This window comes from Sapajus apella, unplaced genomic scaffold (genome assembly GCF_009761245.1).
Source record: "Sapajus apella isolate SASKATOON/1434 unplaced genomic scaffold, GSC_monkey_1.0 scaffold4, whole genome shotgun sequence".
Classification (NCBI taxonomy): Eukaryota; Metazoa; Chordata; class Mammalia; order Primates; family Cebidae; genus Sapajus; species Sapajus apella.
In genome coordinates, this window is record NW_022436944.1 from 27934423 (window position 1) to 27958840 (window position 24418).

General features: G+C 44.3%; 1 long non-coding RNA gene and 1 pseudogene across 2 annotated transcripts in view; both read left to right on the forward strand.

The window, feature by feature from the left end:
• Positions 1-217: 217 nt before the first annotated feature.
• Positions 218-24418, forward strand: part of LOC116541150 — a 37073-nt gene continuing 12872 nt past the window's right edge. The window contains exon 1 of the long non-coding RNA XR_004264725.1: positions 218-397. This is a non-coding gene — a long non-coding RNA (uncharacterized LOC116541150). The remainder of the gene's footprint in view (positions 398-24418) is intronic.
• LOC116541144 lies at positions 13434-14303 on the forward strand (annotated as a pseudogene). The gene has a single exon (XR_004264724.1). The product of XR_004264724.1 is annotated as a mitochondrial import inner membrane translocase subunit TIM14 pseudogene (transcript).

Sequence of the window (24418 nt, forward strand, 5' to 3'; positions counted from 1 at the left end):
CGGCGGAGCGGGCCATGGCAGTGGGCGGCGGGCGAGTGTAGTGCTGCACGGGGCAGGCGGGAGGTGATCTAGAGAGGCAGGGATGGGGGCGCCGAAGCGGAGCGGTTGCGGCGGACTGGGTTGCTGACCACGGACTAGGAATAGTAGCAGGCGGCGGCGGCGGCGGAGCGACGGGCAGGTGAGTGCGGCCGCACGGGACCCGGATGCGGCGCGGCTGAGGGGCGGCGGGGTCGCGGCGCGGGCTGCGGTGCCCCCGGGCGGGCCGGCGGTGCGCTCTAGCCTGAAGCTACCTGCTGCTAGCCTGGTAGCACCGCGCTTCCTGCCAACTTGGAGGATACCCGCCTGCCGGTCGGTGGGGGCGCCTGGCTTAGTTGCGGCCCGCCCGGGGCTCTCCAAGGTGAGTGAAGCCCGCGGCCCCCGGCCCCCGGGCGGCAGAGACGCTGCCGGGCGTCCCGGGCCGCTGACGCTTTGGTTCCCGTTCCTCAGGGACGCCTCTGTGGAGAAACGGCGTCCTCGCGCCCCGCGTCTGTGGGGATACGTCCGGAGCTTCCCGACCCTCAGGTGCTTTTTTGCGCAGAAGAGTATTCCAGGGGCGGGGACCTTGGGCTAAGTTACGGACATGTTTTCGAATTCCAGCGCCGCTGCTGACCAGTCATAGGGCCCTGGGCCAAAATATCGTGGTGTGTTAAATGGAAATAATAATACATACACCATAGGGTTGTTGTGAGGTGAGGCGTAACTGAACAAGTGCGAAGTAAATGATATCCCTGCTGCAGCATCTCGTGTTAGCTATTGCTAATTACTGGCTGCAGGCGTGCGTTTGGGGGCACATCCATTTCCGAACTGCTCTGGTGTTGCAATAACCGATACTGGAGTTGCTTAATATTGAGCCTGTTACCTCGCAGTGGCCAAAATAGAATCTTATAGTCTCTTACTAGAATCCTGGAGTCTCTTTTCCTGCAGGAGCTGAATTGGAAGCCTGTCTCAGGTACTGAGTGGGAATTACTGCTGAAATGAAAGCAAGCGAATTCGGGATTCGCTTAGGATGAAAGATGGTGGGACATAAACTTGAAGTGCTTTGCTGTTTCATCTCAAGTGACACTTGAACTCTGTCACTTGTTACAGAGTATAAACACATGTAGAGTATGGAAACAGACTCTTTTTCTGCATTGCTACATCCAAAGGGAGTGACAAGTGCTTTTGTAAACATCATTGTGGGCAGTGTGACTGTCTGGTGAAGTCATGATAATTAAATGAGTACTTATTTTGAGGCACTGAATGGATGTTTAGAGCTATGATTCGTAATAAAATTATCTCCGACGAGTCAGAGGTTTCAGCAGTTCATTAATCATTTGGGGATTTTTATGCTACATTGTAAGATTTTATGGTAAAAGCAGAACTATTTAAGTCATAATAATGTAGCACAGGAAAGGGTGGTCAGATAAGGATCTTAACCCACTTTCAGAATGCAGGTATGGAAGAAAGTAAACTCTTTTTTTCTGGCCGGGCGCGTTGGCTCGCGCCTGTAATCCCAGCACTTTGGGAAGCCGAGGCGGACGCATCACTTGAGCCCAGGAGTTCGACACCAGCTTGAGCAACATGGCGAAACCCTGTCTCTACCCAAAACACCAAAATTAGCCCGGTGTGGTGGCGGGCGCCTGTATTCCCTGCTGCTCGGGAGGCTGAGACAGGAGAATCCAGCCTGGGCAACAGAGCGATACCCTGTCTCAAAAAAAAGAAAAAATCTTTTTGAGACAGAGTCTTGCTGCTGCTTTTTAAAATTTTTTTATTTTTTGTTGTTTGTATTTTGAGACAGGGCCTCACTGTCGCCCAGGGTGGAGTACAGTGGCGACATCTCGTCTCACTGCAACCTCCGCCTCCTGGGTTCAAGCCACCCTGCTTCAGCCTCCCGAGCAGCCAGGATTACAGGCGTGCGCCACCATGCCTGGCTAATTTTTGTACTTTTTGTAGAGACAGGGTTTCGCAATGTTGGCCAGGCTGCTCTTGGACCCTTGGGCTCAAAGGATCCACCTGACTCGGCCTCCCGAAGTGCCAGGATTACAGGCATGAGCCACTGCGACCGACCAAAATTAAAAATCTAAAAGGTTGAAACTTGAATTGTATTTTTTAAAGCCAAAATGACGTAAGAAACAACAATTTAATTTACACCCCCGATTCACACCCCGAGTCCACCACCTTCAGAGTGTTTTTAAAAAGTTGAAAATCGAGTTGGGTTTTGATTTATTGTCGTTTTGCATCTCTTGCCTATCTTTCTTGGTGTTCTTAGAGACTCATCCATAAAGGCTTTTGCTTCAGCTTGCTTTGTGAATGTCAGCAAACTCTATGGAAAAAAGTGAAAAATGAACACTGTAGTCTAAATTATGTTCTTCCTTGATATTTTCCCGGTTGTCTAGCTTAGACTGTTAAAACTCTTAACAGAACTACTGCTAGCCACTGTGAAAAGGCTGAGAGTCATAAGTCACCTCTTGGTTTTAGGTCTCTAGCTGGTTAAAAACAGCTGGGGCTATGGGGATGTCACCCAGTTTTAGGGCCCTCCATTGTTTTATTTATAGAATTTGGATGACTGTGTGGTGGGCAGGGGGTGGTTGTGGTGGTGTACTAGAGAATCACATTATATAAAGGAACCTTCTATAATACTAGAGTTTTAGGGCTTTCCTCCTCTTTACTCTCTCTGACTTTTCCTTCTCCTTGAGTTGAAAACATTCTAATGCCCCAGGGCTTCCAGCCTGTCCCTATTCCTTTCTCTACCTGTATGTATTCTTTCTGAATGATCCCATGTTGGCCTATGGTTTATTTATTTATTGTTTTTAGTAGAGAAACTAAAAATAAGTAAATTGTTGTCAATTGCTGTTGACTCTCAGATTTTTATTTCCAGTCCTGAACTTCAGACTTCTGTCTGCCTATATAATATCTTCATTTCATCTGTTTTTAGGGTTCTTTCTTTCTTTCTTTTTTTTTTGAGAGGAAGTTTTACTCTTGTTGCCCAGGCTGGAGTACAGTGGTGCAGTCTTGGCTCACCAACCTCCACCTCCTGCATTTAAGCGATTCTCCTGCCTTAGCCTCCCAAGTAGTTGGGATTACAGGTATGTACCACCATGCCTAGCTAATTTTGTATTTTTGGTAGAGATAGGGTTTCTCCATGTTGGTCAGGCTGGTCTTGAACTCCTGACCTCAGGTGATCTGCCCACCTCGGCCTCCCAAAGTGCTGGGATTACAGATGTGAGCCACTGCTCCCGGCCAAGGCATCTTTCAGTGTAACAGGTTCACATGGAGCTCTGAATTTCTGTTCCTATTCCTTCCCTAGCCGTTTTTTTTTCTTGTTGTTGTTTTTTGTTTTTTGAGATGGAGTCTTGCTCTGTTGCCAGGCTGGAGTGCAGTGGTGCAATCTCAGCTCACTGCAACCTCCACCTTCTGGATTTAAGGGATCCTCCTGCCTCAGCCTCCCAAGTAGCTGGGAGTACAGGCATACACCACCATGCCCAGCTAATTTTTTGTATTTTTAGTAGAGATGGGGTTTCACCATTTTGGCCAGGATGTTCTCGATCTCTTGACCTGGTGATCCGCCTGCCTCGGCATCCCAAAGTGCTGGGCTTACAGGTGTGAACCACCACACCTGGCCTTTTTTTTTTTTTTTGAGACGGAGTCTTACTGTGTTGCACAGGCCGGAGTACAGTGGCATGATCTTGGCTGACTGCCACCTCCACCTCCATGGTTCAAGTGATTCTCCTGCCTCAGCCTCCTGAGTGGCTAGGATTACAGGCACTCGCCACCATGCCCAGCTAATTTTTGTATTTTTAGTAGAGATGCGGGGTTTTACCACATTGGTAAGGCTGGTCTTGAACTCCTGACCTTGTGATCTGCCTGCCTCGGCCTCCCAAAGTGCTGGGATTACAGGCGTGAGCCACTGTTCCTGGCCAGCAGTTTTCTTCCCCTACCACCACCACCCCCACACAGAGTCTTACTCTGGAGTGCAGTGGTGTGATCTCAGCTTGCTGTGACTTCCGCCTCCTGGGTTCAAGCAGACTCTCCTGTAGTCTCTTGAGTAGTTAAGATTACAGGTGCACACCACCACACCCAGCTAACCCTTGTAGTTTTCATGTTATAATAGCACCCCTCTGCCATCCTGCTTGTGTGTAAAATCTAGTGGTCATGTTTAATTCATCTGTTTGTCTCATCCTCCCTCACACTACACACAGCCAGTCCTTGAGCAAACTCTGAATTTTATCTCCAAAATATATCCCAAATATGTTTATTTCATTTTATTTTTATTACCACCACCCTGCTTCTTCCTGGCTGGTACCTTCCTAACTGGTCTCCTTGTTCTGTTCTTACTCTGTTTTTCACACAGCAATCAGAATGATTTTTACTTATTCTCCTGTTCTAGTGGATTCTCATTACACTAAGAAGTAAATCCAAACTTCATCTGCATATCAGCAAATTACTGTTTATTTATTTTAATTTTAATTTTTATTTATTTATTTTTTGAGATGGAGTTTTGCTCTTGTTACCCAGGCTGGAGTGCAATGGCGCGATCTCGGCTCACCACAACCTCCACCTCCTGGGTTCAGGCAATTCTCCTGCCTCAGCCTCCTTAGTAGCTGGGATTACAGGCACGCGCCACCATGCCCAGCTAATTTTTTGTATTTTTTTTAGTAGAGACGGGGTTTCACCATGTTGACCAGGATGGTCTCGATCTCTTGACCTCGTGATCCACCCGCCTCGGCCTCCCAAAGTGCTGGGATTACAGGCGTGAGCCACCGCGCCCGGCCAGACCAGGATGGTCTTGATCTATTGACCTTGTGATCCACCTGCCTCGGCCTCCCAAAGTGCTGGGATTACAGGCGTGAGCCACCGGGCCCGGCTTAATTTTATTTTTAAAATAGAGAGGGGATCTTGCTATTTTGCCCAGGGGTCTTGACCTCTTAGGCTCAAGCAATCCACCCACCTCAGCCTTTTTTTATTTTTTGTTAAATTTTCTTTTATCTGTCTGAATCTATTTCAGTACTACAATAAAATTAAAATAAAAAAAATTTGGGCCAGGCGCGGTGGCTCAAGCCTGTAATCCCAGCACTTTGGGAGGCCGAGGCGGGTGGATCACGAGGTCAAGAGATCGAGACCATCCTGGTCAACATGGTGAAACCCCGTCTCTACTAAAACTACAAAAAATTAGCTGGGCATGGTGGCGTGTGCCTGTAATCCCAGCTACTCAGGAGGCTGAGGCAGGAGAATTGCCTGAACCCAGGAGGCGGAGGTTGCGGTGAGCCGAAATCGCGCCGTTGCACTCCAGCCTGGGTAACAAGAGCGAAACTCCGTCTGAAAAAAACAAAACAAAAAAAAATTTGGCCAGGCAAGGTGACTCACGCCTGTAATCCCAGCCCTTTGGGAGGCCAAGGTGAGTGGATCACCTGAGGTCAGGAGTTTAAGACCAGCCTGGCCAACATGGTGAAACCCCATCTCTACTAAAAATACAAAAAAAATTAGCAAGGTGTGGTGGCATGTGCCTGTAATCCCAGCTACTCAGGAGGCTGAGGCAGGAGAATCACTTGAACCCAGGAGGCAGAGGTTGCAACGAGCTGGGATTACACCATTGCACTCCAGCCTGGACAAAAAGAGTGAAACTCTGTTTCAGGAGAAAAAAAAAACTTTTTTAGAGGCGGGGTGTCCTTATGTTGACCAAGCTGAAGTTCAGTAGTCATTCACAGGTGAGATAGATCATAGTGCACTACAGCCTTGAACTGCTGGTCTCAAGTGATCCTCCTGCCTTAGCCTCCACAGTGGCTTTAGGCATACTCTGCCTCTCCCAGGTTGCTTATTTTCTTGTTCATTTGTTTATGGTCTTCTTCCTCCAACACATTATATGCTCTATGATGGCAGGGACCTTGTCTTCCCTGGAGTATTCTCAGGAACCAGAAGAATGCCTAGATGGCCGAGCGTGGTGGCTCAAGCCTGTAATCCCAGCACTTTGGGAGACCGAGGCGGGTGGATCACGAGGTCAAGAGATCGAGACCATCCTGGTCAACATGGTGAAACCCCGTCTCTACTAAAAAAAATACAAAAAATTAGCTGGGCATGGTGGCGCGTGCCTGTAATCCCAGCTACTAAGGAGGCTGAGGCGGGAGAATTGCCTGAACCCAGGAGGCGGAGGCTGCGGTGAGCCGAGATCGCGCCATTGCACTCCAGCCTGGGTAACAAGAGCGAAACTCTGTCTCAAAAAAAAGAATGCCTAGAAAATTTAATGTTGAATGAGTAAATATATGAATGAAATTAGTTGTAAAATCTTCTGATTGAATGTATAAACTATATTCTGAACACACTTCTCCTTTTTTTGGTTCCAGATTTGGGCAAATCAGAGAGTAACCAGAGACCCTAGTGTTATTATTCTGTCAGGCACCTTTTTTGTTTTTTTTTTTTAAGAGACCGGATCTGGCTCTGTCACCCAGGCGGGAGTGCAGTGGCACAATCATAGCTCACTGCAACCTCAAACTGCTGGGCTCGAGTGGTCCTCCTGCCTCAGCCTGCTAAGTAGTTATTAATAGTTCTGTAGGCATGGACCATCATGCCTGGCTAACTAAAAAAAAAAATTTTTTTTTTAATAGACACAGGGTCGGCCGGGCGCGGTGGCTCAAGCCTGTAATCCCAGCACTTTGGGAGGCCGAGGCGGGTGGATCACGAGGTCAAGAGATTGAGACCATCCTGGTCAACATGGTGAAACCCCGTCTCTACTAAAAAAAATACAAAAAAATTAGCTGGGCATGGTGGCGCGTGCCTGTAATCCCAGCTACTAAGGAGGCTGAGGCAGGAGAATTGCCTGAACCCAGGAGGCGGAGGTTGCGGTGAGCCGAGATTGCGCCATTGTACTCCAGCCTGGGTAACAAGAGTGAAACTCCGTCTCAAAAAAAAAAAAATAGACACAGGGTCTCATTATGTTGACCAGGCGGGGTCTCAAGCTCTTGGCCTCAAGCCATCCTTCTGCCTTGGCCTCCCAAAGTGCTCTGATTACAGGCAAGAGCCACTGCACCTAGCCTCCTATTCTCTCAATCTTCCTTAAGTTGTTCTATCCCTGAAAAGACCAAGCATTTAGACATTATGCGATTAATGACAAAAAGGAGTGTGAATTTTGTTCACTGTGTATTGGATCATTAGTCTTTTTGAAAATAAGGAACCAAACAAAACCACTTTGTTTTACTCTTTTGAGGCTTTGAATTGAATTTCAGTCTTGACTGGAGGGGATTGGTTTTAGGATGTGGTAGTTTGAAATCCGTATTGCAATCCTATGTAATATTTTTACAAAGGTCAGCATTTTTTATTTTTGAGACGGAGTTTTTGCTCTTGTTGCCCAGGCAGGAGTACAATGGTGCAGTCTTGGCTCACTGCAACCTCTGCCTCGTGGGTTCCAGTCATTCTCCTGCCTCAGCCACCCGAGTAGCTGGGATTATAGCCACCTGCCACCGCACCCAGTTAATTTTTGTAATAGAGACAGAGTTTCACCATGTTGGTCAGGCTGGTCTCGAACTCCTGACCTCAGGTGATCCTCCTGCCTCAGCCTCCCAAAGTGCTGGGATTACAGGTATAAGCCAGCCCGGCCAGGAATTTTTAGTTTAATTAGACAACTTAGTTTTCGAATCTGGGACCCTCCTGTTGCACATGTGTGTGAGAGAGTATATATGTTGTAAGAATATATGTGAAATAAAAAATAAATAAAGAATATATGTGTATGTATGATGTGAACTATTTGATTTAGAGTTACCATATCATTTTTTTTTTTTTCCTTATTGAACTTTGTTTTGATAGGTCTCAAAATTCTGTGACCAATTTTTGGTCAAGTTGTTTCCATTAAAAAGTAATGATTTTAGGCTGGGCGTGGTGGCTGACACCTGTAATCCAAGCACTTTGGAGGCCAAGGCGGGCGGATCAGCTGAGGTCGGGAGTTCGAGACCAGCCTGACCAACATGGTGAAACCTCATCTTTAAAAAAAAAAAAAAGATTTTAAAAGCTAATAATTTAAAATTGCCACATGCAAACAAAGCAAAACCAAAACGAAAAAAAACCCCAAATGGTCCATAAGACATTCTCCTTTTCTTCTGAAAGGTTTATAATGCATTATTATCATTAACCAGTCATTTACTATTAAACCTAAATGGCCGATTGCAACAAACAGTTCTGAGATTTTTCTTCCACCACTGATTAAGACTGGAGTGGCAGGTATTAGGGATAATACTCATTTTGCCTTCTGAGCTTTCTGGGCAGACTTGGTGATCATGCCAGCTTCTGCAACCTTCTTGTCCACTGCTTTAATGGCATCCACAGCAACTGTCTGTTTCATGTCATGAGCAGCAAAGTGACCCAGAGGAGGATAGTCCTAGAAGCTCTCAACACATACAGGCTTGCCAGGAACCATATCACTTGTAGCAGCATCACCAGACTAAAAGAATTTAGGGCCATCTTCCAGCTTCTTACCAGAATGGTGATCAATCTTTTTCCTTCAGGTTAGCAAACTTGCAAGTAATGTGAGCTGTGTGACGATCCAGTACAGTGACATAGCCAGCACTTATTTGTCCTGGATGGCTCAGGGTACTCACCTGAGCATTGAAGCCAGCTGCATTGCTTCCATTGGTGGATCATTTTTGCTGTCAATGTTGCCATGATGAACATTTTTGATAGACACATTCTTGACGTTGAAGCCGGCATTATCCGCGGGAAGCGCTTCACCCAAAGCTTCATGGTGCGTTTCAGCAGACTGCTTCAGTTCTAACATTGACTGGAGCAAAGATGACCACCATCCTGGGTATGAGAACACCAGTTTCCGCTTGGCCCGTAGGCACAGTACTCATACCACCAGTTTTGTAGACATCCTGGAGAGGCAGATGCAAGGGTTTGTCAGTTGGATGAGTTGGTGGTAGGATGCAGTCTAGAGCTTCAAGCAGCATGCTTCTCCTGGCATTGCCGTCTTTACGAGTGACTTTCTTTTTTTTTTTGAGACAGAGTCTTACTGTGTCACCAGGCGCCAGGCTGGAGTGCAGTGGCTCGATCTCGGCTCACTGCAGCCTCCACCTCACGGGTTCAGACAATTCTCCTGCCTCAGCCTCCCGAGTAGCTGGGACTACAGGTGTGTGCTACCACGCCCAGCTAATTTTTTTGTGTTTTTAGTAGAGACCGGGTTTCACCATGTTGGCCAGGATATTCTTGATCTCTTGACCTCGTGATCCACCCCCCTCAGCCTCCCAAAGTGCTGGGATTACAGGCGTGAGCCACCGCGCCCGGCCACGAGTGACTTTCTATCCCATGTTAGCACTTGGCTTCAGCATGTTGTCACCGTTCCCACCAGAAATGGGCACAAATGCTATTGTGTCAGGTTTATAGCCAATTTTCTTAATGTAAGTGCTGACTTCCTTAATGATTTCCCCTTATCTCTTGGCTGTAGCGTGGCTCAGTGGCATCCATTTTGTAAACACCAACAATTAGTTGCTTCATACTCAGTATATAAGCCAGAAGGGCATGCTGACAGATCTGCCCATTTTTGAAGATACCAGCTTCAAATTCTTCAGCACCAGCAGCAACAATCAGAACAGCACAGTCTGCATGAGATGTCCCTCTAATCATGTTATTGATAAAGTCTTTGTCTCCTGGAGTATCAATGATAGTCATGTAATACTTGCTGTTCTCATATTTCCATAGGGGGATATCAATGGTGATACCATGTTTATGCTCAGCTTTCAGTTTATCTAAGACCCAGGCGTACTTGAAGGAGTCCTTTACCGTCTCAGTAGTTGCCTTCTCAAATCTTTTTTTTGACAGGGTCTCACTCTGTCACCCAAATTGGTGACCAGGTCTCGCTCTGTCTCCCAGATTGGAGTGCAGTGGTGCAGTCACGGCCCACTACAGCCTTGACCTCCCCAGGCTCAAGTGATCCTTCCAACCTCTCGAGTAGCTGGTAGTACGGGTGTGCACCCCTATGCCCAGCTAATTTTTTTTTTTTTTTTTTTTTGGTATTTTGTAGAGGCAGGGTTTTACCATGTTGCCCAGGCTGGTCTCGAACTCCTGAGCTCAAGTGATCGGCCTGCCTTGGCCTCCCAAAGTGCTGGGATTACAGGTGTGAGCCTTGGCACCCAGCCTAGGGTCTTTCTTTTTGTGACACTTTTCTTTGGAGAATGTGTCTTCTTTATCTGTCTGTCTGTCTGTCTATCTATCATCTCCCTGCTTTCCTCCTTCCCTCCTCCCCTCCCTCCCTTCCCCCTCTGTTGCCAGCCTGGAGTGCAGTGGCCTGATCGAAGCTCACTGCAACCTCCGCCTCCCAGGTTCACTTGATTCTCCTGCCTCGGCCTCCGGAGTAGCTAGGACTACGGACATGCACCACCATGCTAATTTTTGTATTTTTAGTTGAGACGGGATTTCACCCTGTGGGCTACGATGGTCTCAATTTCCTGACCTGTTGATCCACCCGCCTCAGCCTTCCAAAGTGCTAGGATTACAGGTGTGAGCTACCTTGCCTGGCCTCTTTTTTCTTTCTTTTTTTTCTTTTTTAAATAGAGTTTTGCTCTTGTTCCCCAGGCTGGAGTGCAATAGTGCCATCTTGGCTCACCTCAACCTCTGCCTCCCGGGTTCAAGTGATTCTCCTACCTCAGCCTCCCGAGTAGCTGGGATTACAGGCATGCCTCACCATGCCAGGCTAATTTTATATTTTTAGTACAGAGGGCTTTCTCCATGTTGATCAGGCTGGTCTTGAACTCCCGACCTCAGGTGATCTGCCAGTCTCGGCCTTCCACTCCCAAGTGCTGGGATTACAGGCATGAGCCTCTGCATCTGGCCATATCTCCTTATTTTCTTATAATATCTCTTCAGATATTTAGCAGATCACCTGAGGTTGACCCATTAACTGGGAGTAGCTTACTGCTAGAATCAAGAATTTTAATCTCAACAGTCATTTCCTTTACTATAGTATTGCTAGAGGTAGGTCTGCAGCTCAGAATTCTCCATAGTGCAAACCCAAGAAGGACAGCATCCCTGGTCCTGTAGTTTGTGGTCTTCTGGTGCTTCAGGCATTTGGGAGACTACCAGGCAAATGCTGATATGCCCTCAAGGGAAATGTGATCCTGATTATCCATGCCTGCAGGGGGAGGATTATATGGATTAAAATAAATCCATGGGTAATCCAAAGCCTTTATTTTAAACTACAGTTTAACCACATTCCTGACCACAATTTTTTCTTGCATTTCTAATAACTAATTCATAATATTTACTGATTTCATATTTATTTCCTTCTGCCATTTACAAGTAATGGCAGTTGTGAAGTTGAGAAAAGATGGAGGAGTTAGATCATCAAACAGCAGATGATTTCCTGTTAACTGGGTAGTTTAACTACAATGCTTGCTAGACCTTGAAGACTGAATTCCATGAATTCCTTACCTGCTGAGTCATTGGAAGGAACTTGAGGTAACTGTCAAAAAGAGGTCAAACTCCATTTTGATACATTTGTACTTTACTTGCTTAAATGATTGAGCTTCTGTGATTTAAGTAATCAGTATTTCAGATTATCAGAATTATAAATTTAATCCAATTTGAAGTTTCTTACTGTTTATTTAATAAGTTAGTCTATTGATAGTTTTTTTTTTTTTTTTTGAGATGGAGTTTTTTGCTCTTGTTACCCAGGCTGGAGTGCAATGGCGCGATCTCGGCTCACCGCAACCTCCGCCTCCTGGGTTCAGGCAATTCTCCTGCCTCAGCCTCCTGAGTAGCTGGGATTACAGGCACGCGCCACCATGCCCAGCTGATTTTTTTTATTTTTAGTAGAGACGGGGTTTCACCATGTTGACCAGGATGGTCTCGATCTCTTGACCTCGTGATCCACCCGCCTCGGCCTCCCAAAGTGCTGGGATTACAGGCGTGAGCCACCGCGCCCGGCCTATTGATAGTTTTTATAGGAATTAAATAACTTGATGACCTGCCATTTGAAATAGGAGATGCTTTTTTTTGTAGCTAGTCTGCTACTACATCTGGCAAGTTACTTGTACATAGTTACACAATAACTGTTTTAAGCCATCATATTTCATTAAATAGTTGAAGAATGACCACTTAAAATTGTTTATTCTTGATTTAGTATAGGTCTTGTGTTTATTTTTATTTTATTTTTTTAGGGATGGGGACTTGCTATGTTGCCCAGGCTAGCCTAGAACTCCTGGGCTCAAATGATCCTCCAACCTCAGCCTTCTGAGTAGCTGGGACTATGGGTGGTATTGTATCTAGATGCTATTAAAATCAGTGTTTTCTTCTAGCTTTATAAACCATTACAAATTGCTGCCATTATGTTAACTGAACAAAAATGTAATTTGTTAACTAAAACGTGTCTCTGCAGATATATGTATAATAATAATTATTATTTTTGAGACGTAGTCTCGCTCTTTCACCCAGGCTGGAGTGCAGTGGCGTGATGTCAGCTCACTGCAACCTCTGTCTCCTGGGTTCAAGTGATTCTCCTGCCTCAGCCTCTTGAGTAGCTGGGATTACAGGCGCGCACCACCACACCTGGCTAATTTTGTATTTTTAGTAAAGATGAGGTTTTACCATCTTGAATAATTTTACAGACACATGCCACTGCACCCAGGATATTATGATTTTTTCTAACTGAGGAGCTTCTGGGCTTTAGATCTTCATTCTGCTTATAAGTATTGTCTAATATCTCCATAATTTATACATAATGGTCCAGTACTCATGCTTTTCTACCTTTTAATTGCCTATCTTCATCATTTTCTTTCTTTTTTTTTTTTTTTTTAAAGTGGGGTTTCACCGTGATGGCCAACCTGGTCTTGAACTCCTGACCTCAGGTGATCCACCCACCTCGGCCTCCCAAAGTGCCAGGATTACAGGCATGAGCCACAGCACCCGGACGCAATCTTCATCATTTTCAAAGCCTAAGCTAGCCGTGTATTATATATTCCTTTATAGTTGTCTGTGATTTTTTCCAAATATCAAACATCATTTCACTTATAACTTATGAAGAATTCATTGTCTTTGACTCAGTGGTTTCTTTAATTCTGTAGAGGTGGTGTTGTTTTTTAGTAGGGACCGGGTCTTGTGTCATCCGGGCTGGAGTGCAGTGGCATGATCATAGCTCACTATAACCTGGAAGTGCTGGGCTCAAGCGATCCTCCCATCACAGCCTCCTCAGTAGATGGGACTCTAGGCATGCAGCACTATTCCTGACCATTAATTCTTTTTTATTTTTTTTGAGACAGAGTCTTGCTCTGTTGCCCAGGCTAGAGTGCAGTGGCACGAGATCCTCACTCACTGCAACCTCCATCTCCTGGGTTCAAGCATTTCTCCTCAGCTTCCTGAGTAGCTGGGATTACAGGTGCACACCTCCACACCCAGCTTATTTTTATATTTTTAGTAGAGATGGGGTTTCACTATTTTGGTCAGGCTGGTCTCTAATGTCTGACCTCAGGTTAGCCACCCGCTTTGGCCTCCCAAAGTGCTGGGATTACAGTCATGAGCTACTCTGCTCAGCCCTGACCATTAAGTCTTTCGTAAGCATTATCCTATATGTATACTGACATGTGTGGAAAATGATGTATGGCGAAGGCTATTTGTTGCATTATTGTTTATAACGGCAAAATTCTTGAAGTAACTTAAATGTTTTTCACTAGGGGAATGACTTAAAAAAAAATGGGACAGGTGTAGGGTGCCCGTGCTCTGTGGTTAGTACATGTGTTCGGTCACGGGTGCGTCGCTCTGTGGTCCAGGCGTGCGGGTGTTGGCTGCGATCTCTGCAGTGGGATGAGCCAGGCTCCCGGTGGAAGCAAGGGAACCCGGCTGCAGCAGCCATGGCCAGTATAATGGTAGCAGTTGGACTGACCATTGCAGCTGCAGGATTTGCAGGCCGTTATGTTTTGCAAGCCATGAAGCATATGGAGCCTCAGGTAAAGCAACTTTTTCAAAGTCTACCAAAATCTGCCTTTAGTGGTGGCTGTTACAGAGGTGGGTTTGAACCCAGAATGACAAAATGGGAAGCAGCATTAATACTAGGTGTAAGCCCTACTGCCAATAAAGGGAAAATAAGAGATGCTCATCGACGAATTATGCTTTTAAATCATCCTGACAAAGGAGGAGCTCCTTATATAGCAACCAAAATCAATGAAGCTAAAGATCTACTAGAAGGTCAAGCTAAAAAATGAAGTAAATGTATCCTGAATTTTAAGTTCGTATTAGTTTATGTATATGAGTATTAACTTTTTATAATAAAATGCCTCAGAGCTACAGTTTAGAAAAATGATTTAGCACAAGCTAAATCTCAAAAAAAAAAAAAAAAATAGGACATTCTATGATTGAATGCCCTGTAGCCATTAAAAGAATGAAGAAAATGGGCCGGGCACAGTGGCTCAGAACTGTAATCCCAGCACTCTGGGAGGCCAAACCAGGTGGATCATCTGAGGTCAGTAGTTTGAGACCACCTGGCCAACATGGTGAAACCCTGTCTCTACTAACAAGTACAAAAATTGGCCAGGTATGGTGGTGCGCACCTGTAATCCCAACTGCTCAGGAGGCTGAGGCAGGAGAATTGCTTGAACACAGGAGGCGGGGGGTTGTAGTGAACTGAAATTGCGCCACTGCACTCCAGCCTGGGCAACAGAGCAAGACTCCATCTCAAAAAATAAATAAATAAATAAATAAACAAATAGAATGAAGAAAGCATTTATGTATTGATATGGAATCATTTTACTACATAAATGATTTAGTTTAAAAAACCACTAAGAGCAGCTGGGCTTGGTGGCTCACCCCTATAATTCCAGCACTTTGGGAGGCCGAGGTGGGCGGGTCACTTGAGGTCAGGAGTTCAAGACTAGCCTGGCCAACATGGTAAAACCCCGTCTCTACTAAAAATACAAAAATTAGCTGGGCATGGTGGCACGTGCCTGTAATCCCAGCTACTGGGGAGGCTGAGGCAGGAGAATTGCTTGAACCTAGGAGGAGGAGGTTGCAATGAGCTGAGATCGTGCCATTGCACTCCGACCTAGACAACAAGAGCAAAACTTAATCTCAAAAAAAAAATAAATAAATAAGCCAGGTGTGGTGGCAGGTGCCTATAATCCCAGTTACTTGGGAGGCTGAGGCAGGAGAATTGCTTGAACCCAGGAGGCAGAGGTTGCTGTGAGCTGAGATCACACCATTTCACTCCAGCCCCAGCCTGAGCCAACAAGAGCAAAACTCCTCCGTCTCAACACAACAAAAAAAATAAAAAAAAAAAAAAAAAAAAAGGTGTGGTTATATTATGTGGGGAATACTATCATTATTATTACATTTATTCCTGTTAATGAGTAATGTAATAATATTGTAACAGGAAATCCTGATGTGGTCTGGAGGTTTAGGGTAGGTTTTTTAGTGGAGGTGATGTTTGAATTGAGATGTGGAAGGGTGAATTATTTAGGTCAGTGGTTCTCATCTGGGGTTGAGACTGATGTTTAGGGACTGTTTCAGAAATGATGCAGGGGACGATTATAGCTTGTACAATTATTGGGGGATGTATTAGTATTTAGTGTGAAAAGGCCAGTCATGTTAGCCTTAGTAATATAAAGTGCACAACAGTCTTGTAAAGCAAAGATTTGTTTTGTGTACTGTAAGATCATCAATTTTCACTTCACGTAGGTGAAAACCTATTTGTTTTAGTCTGTAACAGTGGATCTCAACTCTGGCTGCACATTAAAATCACTTGAGAAGGTTTTATTTATTTATTTATTGAGTCAGAGTCTCGCTCTATTGCTCAGGCTGGAGTGCAGTGGCACAATCTCAGCTTACTGCAGCCTCTGCCTTGGGTTCAAGTGATTCTCCTGCCTCAGCCACCCAAGTAGTTAGGGACTACAGACACTTGTGATCATGCCCGGCTAATTTTTGTATTTTTAGTGAAAATGAGGTTTTGCCATGTTGCCCATACTAGTCTCAAACTCCTGGTCTCAGGTGATCTGCCCACTTTGGCCTCCCAAAGTGTCAAGATTACAAGTGTAAGCCACCATGCCTGGCCTACTTGGGAAGTTTTCTAAAGATGATGAGGCTGTACCTCATATGAATTACATAAAAATCTTTGAGTTGATACCCTGGCATCAGTATTATTTAAAAATTTTCTTCTTGGCAAGGCTTGGTGGCTCACTCCTGTAATTCCAGCACTTTGGGAGGCCCAGGCGGGTGGATCACGAGGTCAGGAGTTCAAGATCAGCCTGGCCAAGATGGTGAAACCCCATCTCTACTAAAAACTACGAAAATTAGTTGGGCACAGTGGCAGGCACCTGTAATCCCAGCCATTCAGGAGACTGAGGCAGGGGAATTGCTTGAACCCAGGCGGCAGAGGTTGCAGTGAGCCGATATTACACCACTGCACTCCAGCCTAGCGACAGAGTGAGACTCTGTCTCAGAAAAAAAAAAAATTCCTCCTTACTCTAATGTATAGCCCAGGTTGAAACCATTGGCCTAAGTGCTAACTTCATTTTACACATAAACAGAAGTGTCATGGTTTTAATTTTTTTCCTTTTTTTTTTTTTTTTTTTGAGATGGAGTCTTGCTCTGTTGCCCAGGCTGGAGTGCAGTGGTATGACCTCTGCTCGATGCAACCTCCACTCGATGCAGCCTCCGCCTCCTGGGTTCAAGCAGTTCTCTGCCTCAGCCTCCCAAGCAGCGGGGACTACAGGCGCATGCCACCACGCCTGGCCAATTTTTGTATTTTTAGTAGAGAGGGGGTTTCACCGTCTTGGCCAGGCAGGTCTTGAACTCCTGACCTTGTGATCCACCTATGTCAGCCTCCCAAAGTGCTAGGATTACAGGTGTGAGCCACTGTACCCGGCAAAAAATAGTATGGCTTTAGTACTCAGTTTTCCCAGAATGCACCTTCTTTGGAGGATATTATGTTTTGGTTTGTTCAGAGCTTTACCAAGAGTTATCTTTTTAAAATTCATAATTACCATTGGCATATGTTAGTAGTGATATTTAATCACCAAGATAATATGTGCCCATCAATCTGCCTTTTTTTTTTTTTTTTTTTTTTTGATTAGACTCTCTCTCTTTCACCCAGGCTGGAGTGCAATGGTGCAATCTTGGCTCACTGCAACCTCTGCCTCCTGGGTTCAAGCGATTCTCCTGCCTCAGCCTCCCAAGTAGGTGGGATTACAGGCATGTGCCACTACACCCGGCTAATTCTGTATTTTTAGTAGAGTTGGGGTTTCTTCATGTTGGTCAGGCTGGTCTCGAACTCCTGACCTCAGGTGATCCACCCACTTCGTCCTCCCAAAGTGCTAGGACTACAGGCGTGAGCCATCGTGCCTGGCCTCAGTCTGTCTTTCTTTTTTTTTTTTTTTTGAGACGGAGTTTCGCTCTTGTTACCCAGGCTGGAGTGCAATGGCGCGATCTCGGCTCACCGCAACCTCCGCCTCCTGGGTTCAGGCAATTCTCCTGCCTCAGCCTCCTGAGTAGCTGGGACTACAGGCACGCGCCACCATGCCCAGCTAATTTTTTGTATTTTTAGTAGAGACGGGGTTTCACCATGTTGACCAGGATGGTCTCGATCTCTTGACCTCGTGATCCACCCGCCTCGGCCTCCCAAAGTGCTGGGACTACAGGCTTGAGCCACCGCGCCCGGCCCTCAGTCTGTCTTTCTAACTGTCATATTCAGTATTTTTAAGTTTAGGTTCAAGCTTCGACTACCTTCTTATGACTTCTAATGTAGTCATACAAGAGCATTTACCATTAGTGTATATATAATTTTGTACTAAGTAATATTTCTTTTATTTCTTCTTTATGTTACAGTTAAGACTATATAACATATACATTTATGTTACTAAAATTATGTTTAGTTTGTATTATGTATGCATTTTGTTTCAAATGGTAAAGAGGATGTTATGAAATATTTATTATTTTTAAAAAGGAAGCATTGGGTCCAACATGGCTGAAGGTGAAAGGCTGCTGGGATGTAGGGGTGCAGTGTATGGGAAGGCTCTTTAGCAGGAGGGAGCCTGGCATTTTGGAGGAACTAACAGGAGGCTATTCTAGCCTGAGAAGAGAGAGTGAGATAGAGAGATGTGTAGGATAAGGGAGTAAGATGAGCCAAAAAGGGAGGTAGAGTCCATATAGCACCTTGTAGGCTGTGGGAAGGAGCTTGGAGGGTTGTTTGACTGGTAGAAAAGCTGAGCCACTGTGAGCTATACAGTTGCTTGACCAACTGGAATTTATAGCTAAAATGGACATTAAAGAGCATATAGTTAAAACATCTTATTTTACAAATAAGAAAAAGGAAGTTAGGGGAACTTTCCCAAGGTTACAAAGTGAATAAATGAGCTGGAGCGAGAACTTGATGACACTGTTCCTTTTTCTGCCTGACTGCCAGGCAGAGGAGTTAGATTTGAGACATTTAGGAGCATATTGGGTTTTGAGCTAGAGAATTCCAGGATGGAGATGGCTGCATGGCTGTGTGTAGGCTGGAGGCTGTGAATAACAGGGAGTCATGAAGTCAGGACCTCTGTAATTATATTCTCTGGTCAAACTAAATCACTAAATATGAGTTTCCATCTTGACTACTATTTTCAATAGAGACAGGGTCTTGCTATGTTACCCAGGCTGGACTTGAACTCCTAGGCTCAAGTTACCCTCCCACCTCAGCCTCCTGAGTAGTTGGGACTGCAGGCATGTACCATGATACTCAGCCCCATCTTGACTTGACCAATTATATATTTTTTCTCACAATAATATTTTTTAGTTGTCATGTTTTCTTATTGGTGCCATGACAGTTTCTTAGACATTGCTTGTTTTTTGTTTTTTTGACAGATTCTCACTCTGTCACTTAGGCTGGAGTAGTGCAGTGGTGCATTCTTGGCTCACTGCAACCTCCACTTCCCAACTTCAAGCGATTCTCCTGCCTCAGCCTCCTGAGTAGCTGGGATTATGGGCACATGCCAGCACACCCAGGTAATTTTTGTAGTTTTTAGTAGAGATGGGGTTTCACCATGTTGGTCAGGCTGGTCTTGAACTCCTGACCTCGTGATCCACTCACCTCAGCCTCCCAAAATACTGGGATTACAGGTGTGAGCCACCACACCCAGCCTAATTTTTGTATTTTTAGTAGAGACGAAGTTTCGCCTTGTTGACCAGGCTGATTTCAAACTCCTAACCTTGTGATCTGCCCTCCTCAGCCTCCCAAAGTGCTGGGATCACAGGTGTGAGCCACTGTGCCTGGCAACATTTCTTTTCTTTCTTTCTTTCTTTCTTTTTCTTTTTTTTTTTTTTTTTTTTTGCATTAGAGCGTTGCTCTGTTGCCAGGCTGGAGTGCAGTGGCATGATGTTGGCTCACTGCAACCTCTGCCTCCCAGGTTCAAGTGATTCTCCTGTCTCAGCCTCCTGAGTAGCTGGGACTACAGGCACATGCCACCACGCCCGGTTTCACCATGTTTGCCAGGATGATCTCGATCTCATGACCTCGTGATCTGCCTGCCTCGGCCTCTCAAAGTGCTGGGATTATAGGCGTGAGCCACTGTACCTGGCCGACATTTCTTATTTTTGATGACCGTGACAGTTCTGAGGGATACTGGTCTGTTATTTTGCATAATGTCTATCAATTGAATTTTTCTGATTTTTTTTTTTTTTAATGATTATACTGGAGTTATGGGTTTTTGAGAGAAAGGTCACAGAGGTAAAGTTCCATTTTTCTGACATGAAACCAAAAGTATATGCTAAAAAATGAATTATCATTGTTGATGTAGGCCTTGATCGGCTGGCTGAGATAGTTTGTTAGGTTTCCCTGCTATAAAGTTACTCTTTCCCTCTCCTTTTCATATTATACTTTTTGGAAGGAAGGCACTATGTGCAGCTAACACTTAAGGAGTGGGGCATTATAGTTCATTTCCTTGATGGGGTTGTATCTATGCAAATTATTAGCAATTCTGTGTGGGAGATTTATTCTCCCCTTCCATTTATTTGTTTAATCATTTACTTACATCAGTGTAGACTTGTAGATATTTATTTTGTACTTTGGTTTATAATCCAATAATTCATTACTTTGTTGCTCAAAATATTTTAGCTTTGGCCATTGGGAGCTCTATCAGTTTGCCCTGTGTCCCTTTGATGATCTCCTATCATTGTGTGTGTGTGTGTGTGTGTGTGTGTGTGTTTGGGCACTTTTTTATTTTATGGTACTACAAGATATTCAGGGCTTACTTTGTATATTTCTTGCCTTATCCTAGGATCAGTCATTTCTCCAAGGGAACTGGTCCCGTTTATTGGAGAACAATGTTAGAAACCAAGAGCTGAGCATTATGTGCACTCTTTACTACTGGGTTATCTGCTTCTAAGCTCTCTCAGCTGATAGAGCAAGGACAAATAGGTAAATACTTTATACATATGCCTGTAAGTTTTCTTTTTTTTAACTTTTTTCTCTACATCTTTCTGTAATGTCTATACATTTTTCCATATTTAATTACATCTATGTTAAGCTAAACATGAGTTTATACTGATGTTTCTAATTTCAGTCCATTCTTGCTTCCTCTTGTTGCTTAACTGTAAATTCCTACTCCAATAGTGGAAAATCTGGCTTTTAATTTTCTTAATGATATCTTTCATGGAAGTGGTAAGTTTTAATAAAGACCAGCTTACCCGTTTTTTTTTTTTCATAGATTGTGCTTTTTGGTGTTGTTTAAAAGCTCATACCCAAACTCAAGGTCAACTAGATTTTCCCTTTAAACAGCAGAAATAAATAAATAAATAAATATTTAACATATAAAATGTGTTAGTATATATAACGTAGCATAATATATTCACATATAAAACTTACATGAAACTGTATTATATATAGTGTGTGTGTGTCTGTGTGTGTGTGTGTGTGTGTGTGTATAGAGAGAGAGAGAGGGAGAAAGAGTGAGAGAGAGAACACACGTGCACGCCTAGATTTTCTCCTACATTTTCTTTTTTGGAGACAGAGTCTTGCTTTTTCCCCAGGCTGGAGTACAGTGGCATGATCTTGGCTTACTGTAACCTCCGCTTCCCAGGCTCAGGTGACCCTCCCACCTCAGCCTCCCAAGTAGTTGGGACTACAGGTGTGCATTACCATACCTGGCTTTTTGTATTTTTCTCTGTAGAGATGGGGTCTCACCTTGTTGCCCAGGCTGGTCTTGAACTCCTGGGCTCAAATGGTCTTCCTGCCTTGACCCCGCAAAGTGCCGAAGTTATATAGGTGTAAGCCACTGCACCCGGCCTTCTAAATGTTTTATAGGTTTACATATTACATCACAGGGTGTTTTTTGAACTTCTTTTAACTGAGATTTTGACTGCTGTCAATAAGTAATATATTTTCCCCCCTTTATTGAATGAGACATGGGGTTCTGTCATATGTTTTAGAGTTAGGAAAAGAAATGATGAAATTTTGGAACTTCTTGAGCAGTGGATAAGAAGCTCTGTTAATTTTGGAATTCAAATACCATATGTCATAGGGAGAAAATAAATCTATCTTTTGCTAGCCCTCAATCTGATTGAGGGAACATGAGATATATAATAAAAATAATCATCACTAAAGGCAACATGTGGTGTAGTGCTTAATTGTGTTAAAGAAAAAACCCCTCAAATTGATGAGAAGATCAAGGTCAGTGTGAGCTAGACTAGTAAGAGAAGGCATCTTGGAAGCCAGACTTTTTTTTGAGACAGAGTCTTGCTCTCTTCCCCAGGCTGGAGTGCAGTGACATGATCATAGCTCACTGCAGCCTCAACCTCCTGGGCTCAAAGGCAATCCTTCCACCTCAGCCTCCCATGTAACTGGGACTATAGGTGCCACCACCATGCCTGACTAATTTTTTAAATTTTTGGTGGAGGCAAGGTCATGCCATGCTGTCCAGGTTGGTCTTGAACTCCTGGACTCGAGTGATCTTCCCACTTTGGCCTTCCAGAATGCTAGGATTTCAGGTGTGAGCCACTGTGCCCACATGCCTGGACCTTTCTTTCTTTTTATAGCTGCACAATGTTCTATTATGTGGATGTGCCATAGTGCATCTACCCAGTCCTCTATTGACAAACTTTAAGAAAGTTTAGTCTATTGTCATTAGAAGCAGTGCTGTAATAGATAAATAAGGTTCATCTTATTTTATTTTTTAAAATTTATTTATGAGACGGAGTCTTGCTCTGTTGCCCAGGCTAGAGTGCAGTGACATGACCTAGGCTCACTGCAATCTCCACTCACTGCAACCTCTGCCTTCTGGGTTCAAGCGATTCTCCTGCCTCAGCCTCCCAAGTAGCTGGGATTACAGGCACACGCCAGCACACCCAGCTAAATTTTTTTTTTTTTTTTTGTATCTTTAGTAGAGATGGGTTTTACCATGTTGGCCAGGCTGGTCTTAAACTCCTGACCTCGTGATCCACTCGCCTTGGCCTCCCAAAGTGCTGGGATTCCAGGTATAAGTCACTGTACCTGGCCTTATTTTATTTTATTTTTTTGAGACAAAGTCACTCTGTTGCCCATGCTGGAGTGCAGTGGCGCTATCTCGGCTCACTGCAACCTCCACCTCTCATGTTCAAGTGATTCTTGTGCCTCAGCCCCCTGAGTAGCTGGGATTACAGGCACGTGCCACCACACCTGACTAATTTTTCTGTATTTTGTAGAGAAGAGGTTTCACCATGTTGCCCAAGCTGGTCTTGAACTCCTGAGCTCAAGCAGTCCTCCCTCCTGGGCCCCCCAAAGTGCTGGAGTTATAGGTATGAGTCACTGTACCCAGTCTGGATGAATAAGGTTTAGATACTTTGAAACATTTGGTTCAGATTCTGTATTATCCAGGATACAGACTGTGACCAGAAACAGTGAAGGCAAATTGACATACTTTCTGTAATAAGTGGCTCATATTTATAATAGTGGTTAACACATCTATTTGTATGCATGTAATTTATGTATTTGAGCTAAAAAAAGCTATAGGAGCTATGGAATGCTTGCACATAGTATAAAGTTTAAAAAAACTTTATATAAAGTTTAAAACTACAAGTTTATTGTGGAGAGTAAGCCTCTTGTTCCCCACCTAGAATTCTCTGCGATATTCCAGTTTCTTGTATTTTAAGGGTAGTATTCTTCAACCTCCAGCTGTATACAGTATCACCATTGGCAAGTTGTCTTATTTCCCAGGGTGATTCCCATCCAAGAAATCTCTATTTCCTCACTGTTCTCCTAATACAAGCTTATTTTACTGCTGGCCATTCTAGCTGTTCACCTCCTGTTGGTCTCCTTTCAAGTCTAGTTTTTCCAGAGCAATCCTAAATAAGCAGGCCTCAATTTCTTTGAGGTTCAGACCTTCCTCTCTTTAATTCTAATGTTGTCCATACAGCCATGTCACTCTTGGAACTCCCTGTTCTGCTGAGCATGTTTAGTTATCATGTGGGTGAATAATATAACAGTGATCTCTTTTTAATTTTTTTTGAGATAGAGTCTCACTCTGTCACCCAGGCTGGAGTGGTGATGTGATCTCAGCTCACTGCAACTTTTGCCTCCTGGGTTCAAGCAATTATCCTTCCTCAGCCTGCAGAGTATCTGGTACTACAGGTGTGCATCACCACACCTGGCAAATTTTGTGTTTTTAGTTGAGACGGAGTTTTGCCATGTTGGCCAGGCTGGTCTCAAACTTTTGACCTCAAGTGATCTGCCCGCCATGACCTCCCAAAGTGCGGGGATTACAGGTGTAAGCTACCTCACCTGGCCGATTTCTCTTAGAGTCTGAAAAATCACTGAAGATTTAATTAATAAACCACTGATATGTGTATAATTATATAAGCATAGCTTTCTTAATCTGTGTAGAAACTGTTGCTTTGCTGATCTCATTAAGGAAATTTTGATTCTTTTTGTAAGGGGAAGGTCCTTTAAAAATGGGAAGATGGACATTCTAATTCTGTTTTTAATAAATACTGATCTTTTTTCTTTTTCTTCTTTTTTTTTTTTTTTTTTTGAGATGGAGTTGCGCTCTGTTGCCCAGGCTGGAGTACAGTGTCATGATCTCGTGACTCTGCAACCTCCGCCTCCTGGGTTCAGAGGATTCTCCTACCTCAGCCTCTCGAGTAGCTGGGATTATAGGCATGCGCAACCATGGCCAGCTAATTTTTGTATTTTTAGTAGAGACGGGTTTCACCCTGTTGGCCTGGCTGGTCTTAAACTCCTGACCTCATATGATCCGCCCACCTCTTCCTCCCAAAGTGGTGGGATTACAGGCGTGAGCCACCATGCCCAGCCAAATACTGAGTTTTCTAAAGATTGCTTACAGTATACTTTGGAAAGAAGTTGTAAAGTTAAGAATTCTTAAGCCATGGCATCTTGCATTTTGTGATTTAGATTCAGATTTTAGCTTATTTTACAGTGATTTTGTTCTTAAGAGTTGATAAGAATATCAAATGAGAATAAAAACATCATTGTGTC